This window comes from Leucoraja erinacea, chromosome 17, assembly GCF_028641065.1.
Source record: "Leucoraja erinacea ecotype New England chromosome 17, Leri_hhj_1, whole genome shotgun sequence".
Lineage (NCBI taxonomy): Eukaryota > Metazoa > Chordata > Chondrichthyes > Rajiformes > Rajidae > Leucoraja > Leucoraja erinaceus.
Genome location: NC_073393.1, coordinates 41942400 through 41965191, shown reverse-complemented (window position 1 = coordinate 41965191; position 22792 = coordinate 41942400). Strand labels below are relative to the sequence as shown.

The following is a 22792-nucleotide window of genomic DNA, read 5'->3' as shown; positions in this document are numbered from 1 at the left end:
GAGGAAACCAAAGATTTCGGAGAAAGCCCACGCTGGTCGCGGGGAGAAGGTACAAAATCCGTACAGACAGGACTTGTAGTCAGGATTAAACCCGGGTCTCCGGCGCTGCATTCGTTGTAAGACAGCAACTCTACCGCTGCGCCACCGTGACCGCCCTTGGTGATAAAAATCTTTTAATGTAGTGTGTGTGTGTGTGTGTGTGTGTGTGTGTGTGTGTGTGTGTGTGTGTGTGTGTGTGTGTGTGTGTGTGTGTGTGTGTGTGTGTGTGTGTGTGTGTGTGTGTGTGTGTGTGTGTGTGTGTGTGTGTGTGTGTGTGTGTGTGTGTGTGTGTGTGTGTGTGTGTGGCTAAAAAATTCAATGGCTTGATTCTGCGGTCTGTGTTGCATCGTTCAAATGCTTTTCCCAAAATGAAACACAATAACAATCATTTGCAGGACATTTTCTGTTTGTCTGGAATATTCAACTGGTCACTTTCATCATGGCACCTTTGTACACCTTCTAGGCCAAGAGTGCATGGGCGATATCACTGCTTATGGAACGTTCCTTGTGGTGCACTGCTGGGGCACTTAAATTTTATTGCCCCAATCACTCCTTGGACAAGTAGGTTGCCCAACATAATGTTGGATTGGAATCCATGCCACGAAAAAGCTTTCAATGTGATACATTCACTTGCACATGTCATTCCCATTTACTGCTTACCAGACCACAATCACTTATTCACCCATGGCACAGGACTATTTATCAGAGCACACAACCCTGAAGCCCCTGGTGATGGCCTCGAGTTATAAGGTCATGTCATAAGTGATCGGAGCAGAATTAGGCCATTTGGCCCATCTAGTCTACTCCACCATTCAACCCTGGCTGATCTATCTCTCTCCCTCTTAACCCCCTTTTCCTGCCTTCTCCCCGTAACCTGTGGCACCCTTACTGATCAAGAATCTATCTATCTCTTCCTTAAAAACATCCACAGCCTTCTGTGGCAAAGAATTCCACAGATTCACCACCCTCTGACGAAATAAATTCCTCCTCATCTCCTTCCTAAATAACGACCTTTCATTCTGAGGATATGGCCTGTAGTCCTGGACTCTCCCACCAGTGGAATCATCGATTTACAACAATTTACAATCCTCCTGCCATAACCCACTTACCTAATCACCGCTACCTACCAGCCAATCCTTGGATCCAGTCACAATCTTATCCTTCAATCTATTCCCGTCCTTCTGGGAAGTACAGGCCTGGTTCTTCGTCCCTTCTGACTCGAGGGACACATTTCATCCCTTTCGCATGCCTTCGGGACCAAAAGTGAATTATTCATAGATAGACACAGAATGCTGGAGTAACTCTGGCAGAGAAGGAATGGGTGACGTTTCGGGTCATGACCCCTCTTCAGACTGAGAGTCAGGGGAGAGGGAGACAGAGATATGGAAGGCTAAGGTATCCAGAGATGCTGCCTGTCCAGCTGAGTTACTCCAGCATTCTGTGTCTGTGTTCGGTGTAAACCAGCATCTTCAGTTCCTTCCTACACAAACATCAACTACTATCTAACTCTTTGGTGACCCTCAGACTATCCTTGATCAAACTTTCCTGGCTTTACCTTGCACTAAACGTTATTCCCTTATCATGTATCTTGGCACTGTAAATGGATCGATTGTAAGAAAGAACTGCGGATGCTGGAAAAATCGAAGGTAGACAAAAATGCTGGAGAAACTCAGCGGGTGCGGCAGCATCTATGGAGCGAAGGAATAGGCGACGGTTCGGGTCGAGACCCTTCTTCAGACAGTAATCATGTATTGTCTTTCTGCTGAAGATAGACACAAACAGCTGCAGTAAAGGGCCTGTCCCACTTAAGCGACCTTTACAGGCGACTGCCGGCAGACGTCATAGGTCGCCGAAATTTTCAACACGTTGAAAATTCAGCGGCGACCAGAAAGACTCTTTGGTACCTTTCACGACCATAGGCTGTATGGTCTCCTATGGTCGTGAGAGGTCACCCACAACATGCTGCCATGGGTCGCCTGTATGGTCGTGAGAGGTTTCCAAAGAGTCGTAGCGTCTTTCTGGTCGACGCTGAATTTTCAACATGTTGAAAATTTCGGGGACCAATGACGGGTGCTGGCAGTCGCGGCGTTACGGGTCGCGACCCTTCTTCAGCTTTCTGCTGCCCGGATAGCAAGCAACAAAAGCCTTTCACTGTACCTCGGTACACGTGACAATAAATTAAACTGATTCTATCAAGAAAATAAGTATGGCATTAAAACTAAATAAAAATCTTAAAATAACAGTGTACAATAAACAGTAAAATAGCCTTTTGTAATTCTTTTAAAAATTCTATACTAAAGCGTTTGCAAACATCATAGCAAATCATGTATTACTCATTCCAGGGCATGTGTTACTCATGCATGCCATTCAGAGTTGTGAGGTCAACAATTGCATGATCAAAATTTGTGAAATAGCACAAGATATTAATTAGACTAATCTTACAAATACTACGAGGCTTTAATGTGGTTATGCCATGAAATGTTCACTGTAGGCTACTAGAAAATTTGGAACAATATTTAACTGAATTGACCTGCCCATGTTTCCAATTTCCTCTTCACCCATGCCTACGTTGCAAATGGTTGTGTAAATAACATTACTCGAGGATATAACATTTTAATCCCTCGATCATTCGCCAAACCTCTATTTGTAACGATAGTTGCAACACAAAATCCAGTGATCCAATTTGTTTATAAGGTACCATCCAATCAAGCCAAATATTATCAGGCTGAAGAAGGGTCTTGACCTGAAACGTTGCCTATTTCCTTCGCTCCATAGATGCTGCCTCACCCGCTGAGTTTCTCCAGCATTTTTGTCTACCTTCGATTTACCAGCATCTGCAGTTCCTTCTTAATCAAATATTATCAGTACGTCTAAACATAGATTTTCTTTATAAAATATCTGGAAAAATAGAATACTCGGGGAATATACAGAATTTCAGAGCAGCTTTGCAAGTTTTAAAACATATTTTTTTAAATTATAAAGCATAAACAGTTGTAAATCACTTGTATTTGTTGATGGGCCATGTCTGCAGTTAGTCGGTAATTGCAACGCTGGCTTAAGCAGAGGATGATTCATCAGTCAGAACTTTTAAAGTGCATCATTTTAAAGGCTTGAATTATTTTGAAATGTTTTGCTAAAATGTATTTTAAAATCAATGCATGGATATTTATTCTAGTTTTATTTTGTGTCTGGAATTAAAACTGCATGAAACAGAGTTAAATTGTCTCCCAGTTTATGCTCCAGTGTTGCTGCACAAGTGTGCATCTCCACTGGATCCAGTCAAAGACGGTGTTTGCCAGTGAAAAGGGGAATGTGATGATGTAATCTTCAAACGAGACCCATGCTACTTTCGCACAATATTATTACCCTGCCTCGATAACGTCTCCACAGATGCGTCTTTCCCAAACCCCCGCGTTGAGTTACTGGGGCACTGACTGTAAGGACTGACTCGCCTTCCAGTTTTGTTAATGAAAAACAAAACCCTGGCAGGAATGCCTGAGCTGTTTCTCCCCGGCACTATTTTTCTCTGGCGCATAACTGGATTCTAATGAAACCGTGCAAAGATTTGCAAGGAGTAAAATGAGGCTGGTAGGTCAGCAGTATGTTTAGAGTGATAGCCGACACAAGGTGAGAGAATCTTTAAGCAATGCTACCTTGTGAGTTTGTGGTGGAATGTTTGAAATATGTCAAAGCTGCTGTCGGGCATTTTTGTACGATCGGCGGTGTTACAGACATTTAAAGCGGTCTTTTTTTTTAATAACTGTCATCCTATTGTGATTATTTTAAATGTGAAGGAATTGCAAGAGGTCTATAATTCATTGCTTGCAGATAACAGCGTTTGTGGACAATGAGAAGACACGTGAAATTGAATAGGGGGGTTGAGAGGAGGGGGCTTTATGTTCCGTTTAGAACCCACCAGCAAAACGATTTAATCTGTGCTGAGTTTAGACTGGACGTCTGCATGGTTTTACAGCAAGGTTGGCAGCAGAAGACTGCAGTAAATTGTCCCAATTAAACAATTGCAAGTATGTTGTCATATTTCAAGCTTTTGGGTTCGTTCACGGTGCTGTATTTTTTAACACAGTATTTTATGTGGGAACAAAATAATAACTTTAGAAATGAAATGTCATTGACCAGTCATGAATATCTTTGGGTGGAACAAGAGAATATATTTAAATTCACAAGGTCAATTGGTACTGTGGCTTCAGTTTGTAGGCGGTGTTGTTGTCAATTCTCTTTTGACTTTGATAAGTGACCGTATAACAGGGAAAGCTGAGATTGTCTTCACTTATTGATGCCACTATTTGGGATGCTGCAATAATCTTCGGCGCTGGTGACATCTTACAAAGTGGTGTACAATATTTTGATGAAAATGATCCTGGTGAATCGAGCTCAAACGAAACGGGAGTTCAAGTGAATTCTGCTCGGTCAGAAAACTCAATTGGTAGGAAACTTTTTCATCGTTGTTGACCAAGCTGGGAATGGTCATTTGAAGTGAATATTTATCGTGACAATGATTTGGGATGTTAATTGTTAAATCTATTTTAGTTTGCCTCGATGTATCTAAATATTTCTGTGCCAAATTATTTTAATAGGTTTCAGTCTCAAAACAAAACAGCAAAATGTGCATTTTTACTGGGTTTAATGTTATTTCCTGCATTATCTGGCATGTGGACACTGTCTTGCATGTTGAACTGAAATGCATTATGTTTTCAGTTGACACATTTGTACAAAATAACAGAATATTGTGATGTGTTGTGTTTTAGGTTTGATGTTTTTTTGTGAATGTTGAGTAAGGAATGTGGAGTGAGTTAATAGGTGTCCGAATAGTCACTTTGGGATCCTTGTTCATGAATGGGTCTATTAAAATATTGAAGATTTATTGGTTTATAGTGTTGCATTGCTGCCATGTTTAATTGATGCACAGCCCTATCAGAGATGGATGTTTGATAGTGAATGACACGGGATGGCCAAAAGACAAAGTCAAATTACTTTCACTTTCCTACAAGATTTTGACCGAGCTGGTGGTTAATTTTGGTTGCTGATGAAACCGTAGTAAAGGTCATAGGAGCAGAATTAGGCCATTTGGCCCATCAAGTTTACTCCACCATTCAATCTCTCCCTCCTCACCGCATTCTCCTGCCTTCTCCCCATAACTCTGTCACCCGTACTAATCAAGAATCTATCTATATCTGCATTAAATATATCCACCGACAGCCTTCTGTGGCAACAAATTCCACAGATTCACCACCCTAAAGCTTGCTGTGGGAAACAGATGAGAGACTTGGGAGCACAAGCAAAAACGTGGCCGCTTACTCAGTTTTTCCTTCAGCTGCTGGTTCAAGTTGGTATAGCTTGCTAACATTGATGTATTACAATATGAACACACACTGCATCTAATTCCCCTTTTTGCTAGATCCCCCCCCTTTCTGCTCGACAACTTGTCCTGTTGCTGGAAGAGAGAAAAGTAAACAGCTCTATAGATTTATGATTCCAACTGCTTCACCAACTCTTGCCGCCTTGGCGTGTAGGAAGGAACTGCAGATGCTGGTTTAAACCAAAGATCGACACAAACAGCTGGAGTTACTCAGTGGGTCAGACAGCATCTCTGGAGGAAACAAATAGGTGATGTTTCCGGTCGAGACCTGTTGGGTGGAGACCTATCCGAGTCTGAAGAAGGGTCTCAACCCAAAACGTCACCTATTCCATTTTTCCAGAGATGCTGCCTGAGCCATGGAGTTACGCCTACGTTCTTTGTGGATATTGATGAATGTTGACGATGTAATCTCATTCAAACAGTCGGTCACAACATCACTAGCAGTCCCCTTGTGTCCTTGTGCAGTATCCTCCTTGCACACCCTCCTCCACTGATATCTACACCATGGGACTCGTGCACAAGTAGTCATTCTGGACTCGGTGTACCACTACACCTACCACCACCTGTCACATGGATGTCGGGCCTGGACTGCAAGGCCTGAAGACTTGAACTTTTCTGCCTACCTGGGATATTTTTAGGATTCAATCTAAGATTGTTTTATTTGTGTAGGAAGGAACCGCAGATGCTGGTTTACACCGAGGATAGACACAAAACGCTGGAGTAGCTCAGCGGGACAGGCGGCATCTCTGGATAGAAGGAATGGGTGGCGTTTCTGGTCTCGACCCGAGTGATTCTGAAGAAGGGTCTCGACCCAAAACGTCACCCATTCCACCTATCCAGAGATACTGCCTGTCCCGCTGAATTACTCCAGTATTTTGTGTCTTTCTTCATTGTTTTTTTAATCCGGTTCTCCAATCTGTACACACAGCTTGCCCGCACCGCTCTCAGCATTACGCTGAACCAAATATTCAAGGACATTTAACAAGCACATAATCAGTTGTCAAGTATTGTGTATGGTCTCCACTAGGAGGAAAGCTACTACTGTGTGCCTTATAGGGAATGTAGAGCCTGGTTTTCATGAACAATTTCTTTGAGTGTTTCACTCACAGAGTAAATGATGTGTTCTGTTGGCCCACTTGTGGTAATGCAGTACGAAGATTGGGCTAAATGAAATGATGGCCTTCCATTGAGGCACCTGCTGGTCTGGTGACTACCTTTATCAATTATTCTGTTGGTGGTAGACCAGGATATGGCGTACTGCATTTCTAAACGTCTAGAGTAATTTTGCATTAGTACAAGGGAAGTAGTCTTCTCACAGTGGCCTTTGGAATGGCCTGGCTGGTCACTGCCATGTTTGGTCAGGAATCCACAGAATGATAGGATTCTGCCATTAACTCTACTTTGTATATCTTGCTCCAGTCTAAACCAACGTGCGGTGGTGCAGCAGTAGAGTTGCTTCCTTAGAGCTCTAGCAGCGCCGGAGACCCGGGTTCGGTCCCGACTACGGGTGCTTATCTGTACGGAGTTTGTACTTTCTCCACGTGACCGCGTGTGTTTTCTCTGAGATCTTCAGTTTCCTCCCACATTCCAAAGACTTACAGATTTGTAGGTTGATTGGGTTGGTGTATGCATAAATAGTTTCTAGTGTGTGTAGGGCAGTGTTGGTGTACAGGGATCGCTGGTCAGTGTGGACTCTGTGGACCGAAGGGCCTGTTTCCGTGCTGTATCTCTAAAACTAATGACTAAAAAAAGATTGGGTCATGCGTTCATGTTTCTTGTGCGGAGATTATTAGTCTGGGAACGGTGCTGAAGTAATGATCGCTCGGTATTTTTCTTGACAAATCCTTGCTTCATAGAATGACGTAAACGAGAAGGTTGAATAACATCACGGAAACGTAAATGTAGTTCTTTTCAGTCAATCTTGGGACATTTGTTCACCAACCTTAAAAATGTACCTGCCTGTGGAATCTCCAGAGTTTTAACTGGAAGCCGTCCGCAGCCACTTGTACCATTTATTTAACAAAAAAAAAACTACCTGTAAATCCACCTTTTGCCTCTTTGTTTCAGACATTTTGAGGGGGCTTCACTGTGACTAAAGGGCCTGTCCCACTTGCGTGTCCTTGGCACGCAAATTACGCGACCTCGTCGTTGCGTTGAGGCGCACGGGCATCGTGTGGCCACGCGGGGCCGGTCAGACTGAGATGCGCGGAGGGGTATGTAGTTGTGCGCGGTATCGCGCGGGGCTCCGAAATTTTTGTAGCGAACAAAATCTTCGCGCGCCAACGGCCTGTCGCGTAACTGACGGCCAAAGTGGGACAGGCCCAAGACCCTGGCGCGACGCGACGTCTCACCTCCAACAGCAGCAGAAGCAGGCAAACGATCGCCAAGCTCGGCCTGGGGCTCACGGCCGTTGCGGTCCGGATCCGCCCCCACTCCTACTCCCAGAGCGGGGCCAAGAAAATTAAAGATAGACACAAAATGCAGGAGTAACTCAGCAGGACCGGCAGCATCTCTGGAGAGAAGCAATGGCTGACATTTTGGGTCAAGACCCTTCTATCAGACTGGATAAGGGTCTCAACCCGAAACGTCACCCATTGCATCTCTCCAAAGATGCTGCCGGTCCCGCTGCGTTACTCCGACATTTTGCGTCCATCTTCAAATGACGTCACGCGCTCCAGACGGCTGTGCGCATGCATGAAATCGTGTGCAACCTTTGCGGGACCGTCGCATCTCAACGCGACCACGAGGTTGCGTAATTAGCGTGCCAAGGACACGTAAGTGGGACAGGGGCTTTACTGCCCAATCTTCTCTCTTATCATTTAGACAGGAAATGGAGCCCTGCTGGGGATGGATGACTTTGACCCTTATGGGTCTGTCCCACTTAGGCGATTTTTCAGGCGTCTGCCGGCAACTGTCAGCGAGGAAACACACACACACACACACACACACACACACACACACACACACACACACACACACACACACACACACACACACACACACACACACACACACACACACACACACACACACAGACAAACACATCGCAAAGGTGGGGCCAGGGCAAGCGGGGGAACGCTGTCTGAAATTCACACGGTGCAAAGCCAAGGTGATCCAAACACACACCGCGATGAACAGGAAGGTTAGCGCTGTAATTAAGACAGCTAGAACACAGTGTACTGTAAGTCCTTTAAAAGGGGGGGGGGGGGGGGATAAGGGGGAGAAGGACTGGAGGCAACTTTTAAGAAGCCAGAGCTACACGACTGTGAAGCTCGGCGGACATTTAACATTACCGGTCGGTTATCCTTGGTTATTAAAACTACTGCTTACCTTTTTTTCCCCCAATGAGCCAATGAAATTCACTGGTCAGCACCGGCTGCAACCTACGAGAACCTTCGACCTCCTGGCAACCCACTAGGACCACCTTGCGACCCACCTACGGCACGAGAATTCTCGCTACTCTCCATGGCGGCTTCATTCTAGTCGCCGCTAATTTTTCAACATGTTGAAAAATTCTCGCCGACCATAATGAGGCCGCGACTAGTTCCCAGAATGTGGGAACTCCTCACGACTATGAAGGCGACTCCCCAACAACCACCCGCGAACATGCAGTGACTGCAAAGTCTCCTGCAGCCACCTAAGTGGGACGGGCCCATTATGGCCCTGTCCCACTCACGCAACTCTTTAGCAACTGCCAGGGACTAGTTTTAATGGAATTCACCTACGACACCTGGCGACAACCTACGACAGCCTACAACATGTTGAAAATTTTGTGGCAGTTTTGTTTGGTTTGCATACAATGCGTGTTCCCTCATCTGCCTATGAAATGTGTAGGCATTGGTTCATTGTGACCAGTGTGATAAGTATTTTAATGACATGGTTTGAAGGGTAATATACCATTTTTAGCTTTCTTTTGCTATCATAGTTAATGAGGAATGATTTATTACTGGGGCAAATTTTGTCTTGATAAACTGTCTCTTGTTGCTCTTCACTGCAGGAACAAAGTTTATCTTTTTGTTGCAACCAGTGGTGAAAATGTGGTCGACTGATGTGTTGTTTAAAAAACAGGCATAATATTAGTTTATTCCTTCTCTCCAGAGATGCTGTCTCACCCGCTGAGTTACTTCAGCATTTAGTGTCAACTTTCGATTTTATCCAGCATCTGCAGTTCTTTCTTACACATAATATCAGTCTAGTTTGTTGTCATGTGTACCGAGGTACAGTGAAAAGCTTTTGTTGCGTGCTATCCAGACTGCGGAAAGATTACAAGATTACTATCGATCAATTTACAGTGTATAGATACATGTAAAAGGAATAACGTTTAGTGCAAAGTAAAGCCAGTAATGTCCGATCAAAGATAGTCTGAGGGTCACCAAAGAGGTAAATAGTTGTTCAGGAATGCTCTCTAGTTGTGGTAGGATGATTCAGATTCATGATAACATCTAGAAAAGAACTGTCCCTGAATATGTAGGTGTGTGTTTTCACACTTCCATACCTTTTGCCCGATGGGAGAGGGGAGAAGAGGGAGTGGCCAGGGTGCGACTCGTCCTTGATTATGCTGCTGCTGCTATAATTTTTTTTTGTTTTTTTTTTTTTGTTTATTTTATTAGAAGTTAATACAGCACAAAACAGTACAGTGGCACCTAATTTTAGGTGCCAACTATGTAATACCGTAATCCATTCTATGTACAACCTCTAGTTTTATGTTATAAGAAGGAAGTAAGCAGGACAAGAAAAAGAAAACAATAGAAAGGGGAAAAAGTGGAAAAATAGATGGTAGAGAGTAGAAAAACGTGAAGTGTGTATATAAAAAATAAAAAAAGGAAGAGAGAAAGTGGAAAGTAGAAATAGAAGAGAAGGCCCCTTAAAAGAGAATTTTTCAAATCTGTATTCGGAGATGTAGCTCTATCCGCGTCATGAACTGAAATCAGCAATCCTTACGGTACCGCTGCATCACATGATTCCAAAAAGTCGATGAAAGGAGACCAACTCCTTAAGAATTGGTCATATTTATCTATTAGTCGGAGTCTCATTTCTTCAAGGCGTGCTATGTCCATCATATTCCTGATCCACATTTTAACAGTTGGTGTGGTTGTATTTTTCCAAAATTTAAGTATCAATTTCTTTCCAATTATTAACCCATAATTAAAAAAAACATTTTGATCTTTATTTAAATTGGTATCTTCTCCTATTATTCGCTGCTGCTATAATTCACTGCAATTTCTTAGGTGCTATCAGATAGCGGAGAGACAATACATGATTATATCCAGAAGGGACTCGCATTAACATAGAAAAGTTTAGCACAGGAACAGGCCTTTTGGCCCTCAAACATCTGGCAGAACATGATGCAAAGCTGAACTCGCCTCGTCTGCCGACACATGATCCCTATACCTCCAGTTCCTGCAAATCCCTGTACCCATCTAAAAGCCTTTGAAATGTTGCTATTGTATCTACAGAGCTGCCAACTCTCACGCATTTAGCGTGAGAATCACACATTTCACCAAATTCTCACGCTGATCACAGAATTTCTCACGCTCTGTCGTGGGAAATTCTGTGATCAACGAGTATTTCAAAACTAATATCAACTGCATGGTCCACGGGTGTTGGTGAGCCGGGGCGGAGGGAGGAATGGAGTGGCGGGTGCGGATGAGGAGCTGGGGCTGGCGAGTGTTTGCCAGGTTAGCGGGTCGCTCGCTGCAGCTCCGGCCATGGAGCAGCCTCAATGCCAGAGTCCCAGGCCGTCAGAAGCGTTGCGCCACTGCCGTGAGAGTCTCTGTGCCGAATTCGCCCAGGTGACCGGTATGGGCCAGGCTGCGGCTCAGTGCATCCTGGAGGACAACCAGTGGCTGCTGGAAGTAGGTACCAAGCACTGGGTAGAAGCGGTGGAAGATAGTGGACTTCAAATGAGTGTGGTTGGAGAAAGCATCCCGCTTGCCTGCTAGATTTTCATTTACTGTAACTGCAGGAAAAATGTTCACGATGTCGGGGGAGTCCAGAACCAGTTTACGAATAAGGGGTAGGCCAGTTAGGACTGAGATGAGGACAAACTTTCTTCACCCAGAGAGTTGTGAATCTCTGGATGTTTTCAAGAGAGTTACATTTAGCCCTTGTGGCTAGCGAAATCAAGGGATATGGGGAAAAAACAGGAAAGAGGTACTGATTATAGATGAACAGCCATGATCATATTGAATGGTAGTGCTGGCTCGAAGGGCCGAATAGCCTATTCCTGCACCTGTTTTCTATGTTTCTATGCTTGAGTATACGGCAATAAAACTCGACCACTTGATTTTGAAGCATTCATGCATGGTGGAGGTATAATGTAGTCATAGAGTGATACAGTGTGAAAACAGGCCCTTCGGCCCAACTTGCCCACAACCACCAACATGTCCCAGCTATGCTACCTGCTTTTGGTCCATATCCCTCCAAACCTGTCCTATCCATGTAGACGTATAACTGTTTCTTAAATGTTGGGATAGTCCCTGCCTCAACTACCTCCTCTGGCAGCTTGTTCCATGCACCCACCAACCTTTGTGTGGATAAAGTTATCCCTTAAAAAGTTACCTCTTAAAAAGCCGATGGCCAGTGATCACTCAGCCCCCCCCCCACTTTCAAAAACAGTCCGCGGCCCTTGGTTCAGGCAGGAAGCACTGCCAGGTATGAGCGGGGAACTGAGGCCAGTTGTCCGTGATGTTTGGATTCCATGCTCAGCGCTTCGTGTTTCAGAGTTGGCTAATGTTATTGATTTGTAATTAGCCTGATTTGAAATTAGTTGACAAAACCTTAATTTATTAATCCGGAGTATGGGGGGGATGGGATAAGTGTAATATTAAAATGAGATGCAAGGTATCAGGCTGTCTGTCACAACATACAGTCCCGATAACCCATTATTTCCTTCAGTTAAATATTGGGAAGGTAGCACTATTGTCATTTGCCACTCAACTAATATGTTTGTTTACCTCACTGACTATTTCTAAACCCCCACACCCCCCAACCCCCTCAAATCCCTTTGACAGGTTGAATAGAAAATTTCCACAATCTCGTTGTTTTATTAATTGAACATGTAGATGAACATCCTCAAGGAGTGTAATCAGATGGAAACTGTTTCAGATGCGATGTTTATGTGCTTGTTCATAGAAGGGGCATATTTTAAAGAAGTGACAGGGATACTTGTAGGTGAATGTGTGAGGAGGTTATTATTTATCTTTAGTTTTTAGCTTGAACCAGGGCATCCGAAGATTCAAAGTTTAATATAGTAATTGTGCTGATACTGACTCCAACCAACCACGTAATGAATATCATCCATTCTGGAGGTTTTATTTTTCTGATGCCATTTAAACTTCACTTGGATTTCAATCACTTCAATGTAAAAGTAATTGGGAATGAGGGGCATTGGAACAAAATTTGCCCTCGGTACATATTAACTGTAATTTCATAATGTATGCATGTTGGTAGGTGCAATCAAAAAGATCTTTTTATCATTATTGGGTTATGAATACCACAGAAAATATTATGTACTCTCAAGATCACATTAAATTGAATATTATTGCTTAAATACATAGTTAGTGGACTTTGCATTTCGGAAAAGTGCCAGCAGAGAGGAAGACAGCAAAATACTGAAAATATTGGGGGTGAAAATGACTTCAGGACAGTTTGTTAGGAAAATTAAGGAAATGGTAACAGAATACTTATACAGCTGAGTGAGTATAATTTTATGGATGAGAAATTGTATTCAACCAATTGATGACTTCTTTGACAAAGTAACTAGCATGTTGGATAACAAGGAAGCCAATGGATGTAGCAAATTTTGTTATACAAAATTTGGTCCGTGAAGTGCCCCATAAAAGATTACCGCATTAGATAAGCACCTGTGGACTTGAACATAATAGGTTATGTCAAGGGGGTCAGATATGGGGCTTTATGTGTGGGCCAGATATATTGTCAGTGCAGAGGGGCTAGGAGCAAGGCCAAGTGTGCATCCAGTCAAGGTCTTGAATAGTACTAGGTGTACAGTCAACGCTGGGACAATGGGAGTGTTCAGCACTGGGTACCTTAGCAGGTAAGCAGCTATGATCAGGGTAGAATAGGGGGGCAGGTGTAAGGCTGGACTCAGGGTCAGGAATGAGAGAAAGTATGCAACTGGAGTCAGGGCCAGGAGTAGTACCAGGTGTGCAGTGAGACCCAGGTTGGTCAACATGGGCCAAGTGTTTGATTATAATCTGATTTCCATACATGAATACACTAAGATCATTCATGTGCTGCACCTGTTGATCAGAGCCTGGCTCTACTGTGGAATGTAATTAGGAATGTAATGTAGCCTAACCTTATTCATTGCTAATCCAATTTAAAGCATAAATATTGCATTCAAGTGTAAGTTAAAAGACTCGCTACAGTGTGCACCAGCTTGCACAATTTCAAGCTGAAAAATGCAAAAGCTCCGTACCAATGGGAGGAGTTAGCCTCTCTCAATTTTTCACTCCCAACTCTCACCCAATGTTGGCAGCCCTGTATCTGCCTTCACCCCCATCCCTGGCAATACATTCCAGGCATGTGTGTGTGTCTGTGTGTGTGTCTCTGCGTGTGTGTGTGTGTCTCTGTGTGCCTCTGTGTGCGTCTGTGCGTGCGTCTGTGTCTGTCTGCGTGTGCGTCTGTGTGTGCATCTGTGTCTGTGTGTGACTGTGTGTGTCCGTGCGTGCTCTCCTTTAAACTATGCCCATTTCACTGCAAAGCTATGCCCTCTAGTCTGTGATATTTCCCTGATATTTCCAGCCTGCCTACTGTATCTGTGCCTCATAATTTTTATATAGTTCTGTCAGGTCTCAGCCAAATCCCATGTGTGAGGTAGAGAAGACAATCCGGGTTTGTTCAAACTCCCCTTATATCTATTACCCTTTATTTCAGGCAGCCTTCATGATAAACCTCATCTGCACCCTCTCCAAAGCCTCAGATGTAACGGGTGACGAGGATTGTGTGCAAAACTCCAAATGCGGCCTAACCTAACTGCTATCCGTGACGCTGACACTCCATGATTAACCACAAAGGCAAGAATACCATATGCCTTATTTACCACTATGTAAAATGTTCTGGCTGTTGGCATTTGGTTATGCCTGAAGGGCCAAAGACAATTATCACCCTATTAAGGCCCAAGAACACTTCTCCCTTTGAAGAAAACATTTCTGCAATGATTCAATAATGAATTTATAGAACCTTTAAAAAATCTTGCCTCTCACTGTCGAGTATTCTGCCAGTGTTTGATTTTAGTTATCGACATATTAGTTTCACTATAGGTGCAAGAATGAATGCATTGTACTAAGGAGTAATACAGCATGGAATACAGCATGGCCTTTCAGCCTAACCCGTCCATGACACCCAAAATTCCCCATCTAAGTTAAGGGCCTGTCCCACTTGGCCGTCATTTGCGCTTCACGCAGAAGGCGGGCGAAGATTTTGTACATCACAAAATCCTGGGACGTTGCGCGCGACTGTGCGTCACTGCCTATGTCACCACGCACCATGTGCGTGTAATGTGCACCATGCGCGCATCACGTGTGTGTCATGACGCACGCATCGTGACGCGTAAATGATGTTGCGTAAATTACGTGCAAATGATGGCCAAGTGGGAGAGGGCCTTTAGTCCCATTTGCCTGCATTTGGCCCATATTTCTTTCAAGCTTTTCCATGTACCTTTCGAAATGTCATTTTGTTATTGTACCTGCCTTAACTACTTCCATTAGCAGCACATTCCCACCAGCGTCTTTGTGAACAAGGTAGATAAAAATGCTGCAGAAACTCAACGGGTGAGGCAGCATCTATGGAGCAAAGGAAATAGGCAACGTTTCGGAACAAAACCCTTCTTCAGATTCCCCAAAGATTTTATACAAAGATTCTATAAGATCACCCCTCAGCCTCCTGTGCAAAAAGGTATATATGTTCTAGCCTGCTTATTTCCTTCGCTCCATAGATGCTGCCTCACCCGCTGAGTTTCTCCAGCATTTTTGTTTACCTTCGATTTTCCAGCATCTGCAGTTCCTTTTTAAACATCTTTCTTAAACAAGTTGCCCTTCATGTTCCTAATAAATCTTTTTCCTTTCATTTTAAACCTAAGCTCTCTGGTTCTTGATACAACCACCCTGGAAAAAGATTTTGTGCATTTACCCTTACTGTTCCCCAAAGGTTTTATACACTTCAATAAGATCACCCCTCAGCCTCATGAGCAAAAAAAGTATATATGTTCTAGCCTGCTCCATCTCTCCTCATAGATAATGCCTTCAAGTCCTGGCAATATCCGCACATCTTATCTGCACCTTACAGCAGGGTGACCAAATCTGAACACAATATTCCAGGTGCATCTCCACCAACAGCTAGTGCATCTGTAGTATAGCATTGCCTCTTCGAGACTCCATTCCCTAATTGATGAAGGCTAATGTGCCAACAGATTTCTTCACCAGCCTATCCCCTTCCGCTTTTAGAGAACTATGCACTTGCACACCTATATCTCTCTGCCCTCCAAAGCTCTCCAGGGCCCTACCATTTACTTTGAAGGTCCTGGTATCACTTCCCAACAGGTCACATGATACGATACAGTCACGGTGGCGCAGCGGTAGAGTTGCTGCCTTGCAGAAAAACGCAGCGCCGGAGACCCGGGTTCAATCCCGACTACTGCCGCTGTCTGTACTTAGTTTGTACGTTCGCCCCGTGACCTGCGTGGGTTTTCTCCGAGATCTTCGGTTTCCTCCCACACTCCAAAGACGTGCAGGTTTGTAGGTTAATTGGCTTGGTAAATGTAAAAATTGTCCAGTATTAAATAGTCCCTGGTGGATTCTACGGAAGGTACAAGGATAGAACTTTATTTATCCCAGGAGCAAAATTGATCTGCCAACAGTCATAAAACCCAAGATAAATGAAATATTTATTTAAAGTGACGGGTGGAAAGGATTGGGGATGTGCAACAATTGTGCGGGGGAGGGGGAGGGGAGGGGGAGGGGAGAGGAGAGTCTATCCTCGTGACAGAAGGGGGAGGGGCTGTACAGTTTGATAGCCGCAGGGAAGAAGGATCTCCTGTGTGGTTCTGTACTGCATCTTGGACACTTGTCAGAATTAAACTTCATTCACTTGTTCAATTGATCAAGATTTTTTTGAATAGCCTAATCTGAATTGGGTCGCTCTGTAAGAATCTTTATCAGAGACGCATATTGCATCAAGTGGCTGATCAAGTTGTTAATGTGGACTGTTTGTTTCCAGTCAAGTTTGAGTGACCTCAATTGGTCCCTGCCCAGAGAGAAGGTTTGGATGTGTAATTAATGAGTGCCGACTGCCATGGAGAAATCTACATGTGACTGCCTCTGTTTAGTTTAGTTTAGAGATACAGCATGGAAACAGGCCCTTCAGCCCCACCGAGGCTGCACCAACCAGCGATTCCCCACATATTAACACTATCCAACTCTAGGGACATTTTTTACATTTATACCAAACCGATTAACCTACACGTGCACGTCTTTGGAGTGTGGGAGGAAATTAAAGATCTCGTTAAAACCTTACGCGGTCACGGGGAGAACGTACAAACTCTGTACAGACAGCACCCGTAGTCGGGATTGAACCCGGGTCTCAAGCGCTGTAAGGCAACAAGTCTACCGCTGCGCCACTGTGCCATTCAGTGTTTCATATGAATACATTTGCACGACCGAACGTTTTGTATTGTGCAGCACTTTGCAGCTGGGTTTTACAGGCTAGCACTCATTGTCTGCCAGCGAAATGCCATAAGTGACGCCCATTCAGTTGAATGGCTCCCCTAATGACAGAGCAGTATTTTTTTATTAAAACTGGGTTTTGAAGCCTTGTGATGCACGCATGTTGAAGACGCAGCTATTATTGCATGTCAATTATTACAACCTCCAATTAGCTCTTGACCATTATTGTTATTATTGCACTATCACTGTTTGTTTTTTATGTGTGTGTGTGTGTATATATATATATATGTATATATATATATATGTATATATATATATATATATATATATATGTATATATATATATATATATATATGTATATATTACCCGGCCTGAAACGCACCCACTCCTTCTTTCCAGAGATGCTGCTTGTCCCGCTGTTACTGCAGCATTTTGTGTCTATCTTCTACATAATATCTATATACTTAAAACTCTGATCTTGGATGTGTATTCATTTGTGTGTGTTTGTATATATTCACATCTTCTTAAAAAACGATGCGGTAACGGTAAAAATGTACATATTCTGGTCGAGATGTTTCCCGTGGAGTCCGAAATCGCCTTATCTGAAAATGTCATGCTTTATTTCTCGAGTTATTACTGAAAATCTGACAAAACACCACTGTCTTTTGTTGATGACATCACAATGGGTCTGTTCTGTGTGCCGTTCTTGCTCATGCTGTGAATTACGTCACCCCCCCCCCCCCCCCCTCCCCTCAGACCACTGCCCCCCCACCCCCAGTTATTCAAAAGACACAGAAAGAATGAGCCAGTTGGGCCCTGTACTCGCCCGGGGCCGTGCATGGTGGGGAGGTTGCTGCCACAGGCCGGGCCTGGCGACTGGACCAGGGCAGGAGTCTGGAGCGAGGGAGTATTGCATTCGGGAACCAGCCCTCCCCTGTGAGGATGCATGCCCCCTTCCCACAAACTCTACCCCCCTCCCTCTCCCACCTCCCTCTCTCCCCCCTGCCCCACTCCCTCTCCCTCTCTGTCCTCCCACTCACTCTCTGCCTCCTCCCCCCCCCCCCCCCGCCCCCCCCCCCCCCCCCACCCTATCGCCTCTCCCTCTCTAAAGATTGAAGAGGGAGGGTGAAGAGGAGGAGGAGGTATGGGGAATGAGGAGAAATGAGCCATGCCTGCACAGTTGGGGGCTATGCGTGAGTGGAAAGGGCGGGGGATGGGCTAAAAGGAGGGAATTAATAATATTAATATAATATCACAGGGGGTGATTAGTGTGTGTGTGTGGGGGGTGTTAGTGTGTGTGTGATGCCGTAGGCCACCACCCGCGCCCCCCGCAACTGCGCATTGAAGGGATGGGACCCAACAGGTCCTACTTGGTCTAGTAAATATATAAATACATATAATGTGTGGTCTTATATATATAAACAAGCAAAAAAATATATAATAAAAAATATAATAAACGAGAGCAAAAGTTCAGTATCTTATATTATATATATACTGAACTTTTGCTCTTGTTTATTCTATTTTTTGCACTGTTCTATGTTTTCATATTCTGTTGTGCCGCTGCAATTTAATTGTTCTATCTAGGACATATGACAATAAAAATGTTTTGACTCTCTAGATGTTTATGCACGGCCTCTGCATTTAAAATGTGTGCTGTCTGAAATACCAATGTATTATCCACACTGACAAGCCCACATACAAACCCTTGCTGGCACACTTATAAACATCCTAAAATTATGGCATTTTGCCAAATTATTTTACTAATTTATATTGTCATTGACTTTATTTTGGCCTTTCTGTTGTGAGTGCCAAATTTAAAGCTCTGTGGAATGTTAACTGAAAAATAACTGATTTCTCAGCAGAAACCAATTAACAATCAAAATAATGCACCTCCACAAATCTGGATTTTAATGATGTGGGTCAGTATAGGGGTTTAGGACATGGTAGTTTTGGATGGTGCTTAACTTTTTTCCCCTCTGATAGTTATTCAAATGATCCCTTACTGCTAATGGCAAGATGTGTTACCTATTGCAAAGAGTGTGCTGAGAGGATGCTAGGAGGCTGTAAGGTGACTTGGATAGGTTGGGTGAGTGGGCAAATGCATGGCAGATGCAGTATAATGTGGATAAATGTGAGGTTATCCATTTTGGTGGCAAAAACGGGAAAGTAGACTATTATCTGAATGGTGGCCGATTAGGAAAAGGGGAGATGCAACGAAGGTAGTACATCCATGGATAATAAGGGAAATCAGGGATAGTATCAAAGCGAAGGATGATGCGTACAAATTAGCCAGAAAAAGCAGCATACCGGAGGACTGGGAGAAATTCAAAGACAAGCGGAGGAGGACAAAGGGCTTAATTAGGAAAGGAAAAATAGATTATGAAAGAAAACTGGCAGGGAACATAAAAACTGACTGCAAACGTTTTTATAGATATGTGAAAAGAAAGAGATTAGTTAAAACAAATGTAGGTCCCTTGCAGTCAGAAACAGGGGAGTTGATCATGGGGAACAAGGATATGGCGGACCAATTGAATAACTACTTTGGTTCCGTCTTCACTAAGGAAGACATAAATAATTTGCCGGAAATAGCAGGGGACCGCGCGTCAAAGGAGTTGGAGGAATTGAGTGAAATCCAGGTTAGCCGGGAGGTGGTGTTGGGTAAGTTGAATGGATTAAAGGCCGATAAATCCCCAGGGCCAGATAGGCTGCATCCCAGAGTACTTAAGGAAGTAGCTCCAGAAATAGTGGATGCATTAGTAATAATCTTTCAAAACTCTTTAGATTCTGGAGTAGTTCCTGAAGATTGGCGGGTAGCGAATGCAACCCCACTTTTTAAGAAGGGAGGGAGAGAGAAAATGGGGAATTACAGACCAGTTAGTCTAACATCGGTAGTGGGGAAACTGCTAGAGTCAGTTATTAAAGATGGGATAGCAGCACATTTGGAAAGTGGTGAAATCATTGGACAAAGTCAGCATGGATTTACGAAAGGTAAATCATGTCTGACGAATCTTATAGAATTTTTCGAGGATGTAACTAGTAGCGTGGATAGGGGAGAACCAGTGGATGTGGTGTATCTGGACTTCCAGAAGGCTTTCGACAAGGTCCCACATAAGAAATTAGTATACAAACTTAAAGCACAAGGCATTGGGGGTTCAGTATTGATGTGGATAGAGAACTGGCTGGCAAACAGGAAGCAAAGAGTAGGAGTAAACGGGTCCTTTTCACAATGGCAGGCAGTGACTAGTGGGGTACCCCAAGGCTCAGTACTGGGACCCCAGCTATTTACAATATATATTAATGATCTGGATGAGGGAATTGAAGGCAATATCTTCAAGTTTGCGGATGACACTAAGCTGGGGGGCAGTGTTAGCTGTGAGGAGGATGCTAGGAGACTGCAGGGTGACTTGGATAGGCTGGGTGAGTGGGCAAATGTTTGGCAGATGCAGTATAATGTGGATAAATGTGAGGTTATCCATTTTGGTGGCAAAAACAGGAAAGCAGACTATTATCTAAATGGTGGCCGATTGGGAAAGGGGGAAGATGCAGCGAGACCTGGGTGTCATGGTACACCAGTCATTGAAGGTAGGCATGCAGGTGCAGCAGGCAGTAAAGAAAGCGAATGGTATGTTAGCTTTCATTGCAAAAGGATTTGAGTATAGGAGCAGAGAGGTTCTACTGCAGTTGTACAGGGTCTTGGTGAGACCACACCTGGAGTATTGCGTACAGTTTTGGTCTCCAAATCTGAGGAAGGACATTATTGCCATAGAGGGAGTGCAGAGACGGTTCACCAGACTGATTCCTGGGATGTCAGGACTGTCTTATGAAGAAAGACTGGATAGACTTGGTTTATACTCTCTAGAATTTAGAAGATTGAGAGGGGATCTTATAGAAACTTACAAAATTCTTAAGGGGTTGGACAGGCTAGATGCAGGAAGATTGTTCCCGATGTTAGGGAAGTCCAGGACAAGGGGTCACAGCTTAAGGATAAGGGGAAATCCTTTAAAACCGAGATGAGAAGAACTTTTTTTCACACAGAGAGTGGTGAATCTCTGGAACTCTCTGCCACAGAGGGTAGTTTGAGGCCAGTTCATTGGCTATATTTAAGAGGGAGTTAGATCTGGCCCTTGTGGCTAAGGGGATCAGGGGGTATGGAGAGAAGGCAGGTACGGGATACTGAGTTGGATGATCAGCCATGATCATATTGAATGGCGGTGCAGGCTCGAAGGGCCGAATGGCCTACTCCTGCACCTAATTTCTATATTTCTATGTTTCTATGAGACCTGGGTGTCATGGTACACCAGTCATTGAAAGTAGGAATGCAGGTGTGCAGTAGGCAGTGAAGAAAGCAAATGGTATGTTAGCATTCATAGCAAAAGGATTTGAGTATAAGAGCAGGGAGGTTCTACTGCAGTTGTACAGGGTCTTGGTGAGACCACACCTGGAGTATTGCGTACAGTTTTGGTCTCCCAATCTGAGGAAAGACATTCTTGCCATAGAGGGAGTACAGGGAAGGTTCACCAGACTGATTCCTGGAATGGCAGGACTTTCCTATGAAGAAAGATTGGATAGACTCGGCTTGTGCACGCTAGAATTCAGAAGATTGAGGGGGGATCTTATAGAAACTTACAAAATTCTTAAGGGGTTGGACAGGCTAGACGCAGGAAGATTATTCCCGATGTTGGGGAAGTCCAGAACTAGGGGTCACAGTTTAAGGATAAATGGGAAGTCTTTTAGGACCGAGATGAGAAAATCATTTTTTACACAGAGTGGTGAATCTGTGGAATTCTCTGCCACAGAAGGTAGTTTGAGGCCAGTTCATTGGCTATATTTAAGAGGGAGTTAGATGTGGCCCTTGTGGCTAAAGGGATCAGGGGGTATGGAGAGAAGGCAGGGATGGGATACTGAGTTGGATGATCAGCCATGATCATATGGAATGGTGGTGCAGGCTCGAAGGGCTGAATGGCCTACTCCTACACCTATTTTCTATGGTTCTATGAGAGTGGAAATAACGTTTAGTATTTAGTATCTGTCTGGTACTCTTTAAGATATTCATTCTGAAGCCAAGAATCAAATCAAAAATATTTGTTACGTATGTTGCGGCAAGTTCATCCACAAGGTGAAACTGTCAATTTCTTGGATCAGAAAGAATTTTCTGTTACGTTTATTGGAATCATGAATAAACAAGAGAGGCCCAGCTTCACCAATTGTGATATAATTATTATAGTACAGAAAGAGCATATTTGGCCCTTCAAGTTTGATGCTGGTTGGTCTGGACTGCATCGATTTTGACAATGGCTTGTCATGATTCCCCAAGGAAGAGAGGGTTTGTTAGTTGGTCAGTGCATGTTTGTCATATCTGTAAGCAGGTTCAGGCTTGAAATAATGCCTGCCCTAACCAAACGCCAGCATTTGCTGACCGTATTCGTACAGCAGGAATGTCCATTTGCATATTAGAAGTCTGAGCAGTTTGCAGTTCGGCATGTAGTGCTAGCCAAGCCTTTGGAAAGACTGAAATTATAAATGCAAATGTCAAGTGTTATGCTTTAGTATCAGAATTGTATGTAAACAGTGAATTGCATAGTATAAAATAAAGCCTTCACAGTTTGGAACATTTGAGTGTAAATAAGCCTGCATTGGAGTCTGAAGATACAATGGGACAATCATTTAACCCCATCTGTGAGCCCACAGTGA

At 43.8% G+C, this 22792-nt stretch overlaps 1 protein-coding gene across 2 annotated transcripts in view; it reads left to right on the top strand.

Annotated features, from left to right (window-relative positions):
* The first annotated feature begins 2420 nt into the window (after nucleotides 1-2420).
* The window catches only part of LOC129705467 (uncharacterized), a 482458-nt gene continuing 462086 nt past the window's right edge, over nucleotides 2421-22792 (top strand). Inside the window, exon 1 of one of the 2 annotated variants that reach the window (XM_055649050.1) lies at nucleotides 2421-3666. The gene's annotated coding sequence lies outside the window, so the exon portion shown is untranslated. Of the gene's footprint in view, nucleotides 4484-22792 lie in introns of both variants that reach the window. The other variant, XM_055649051.1, reaches the window with a different exon arrangement.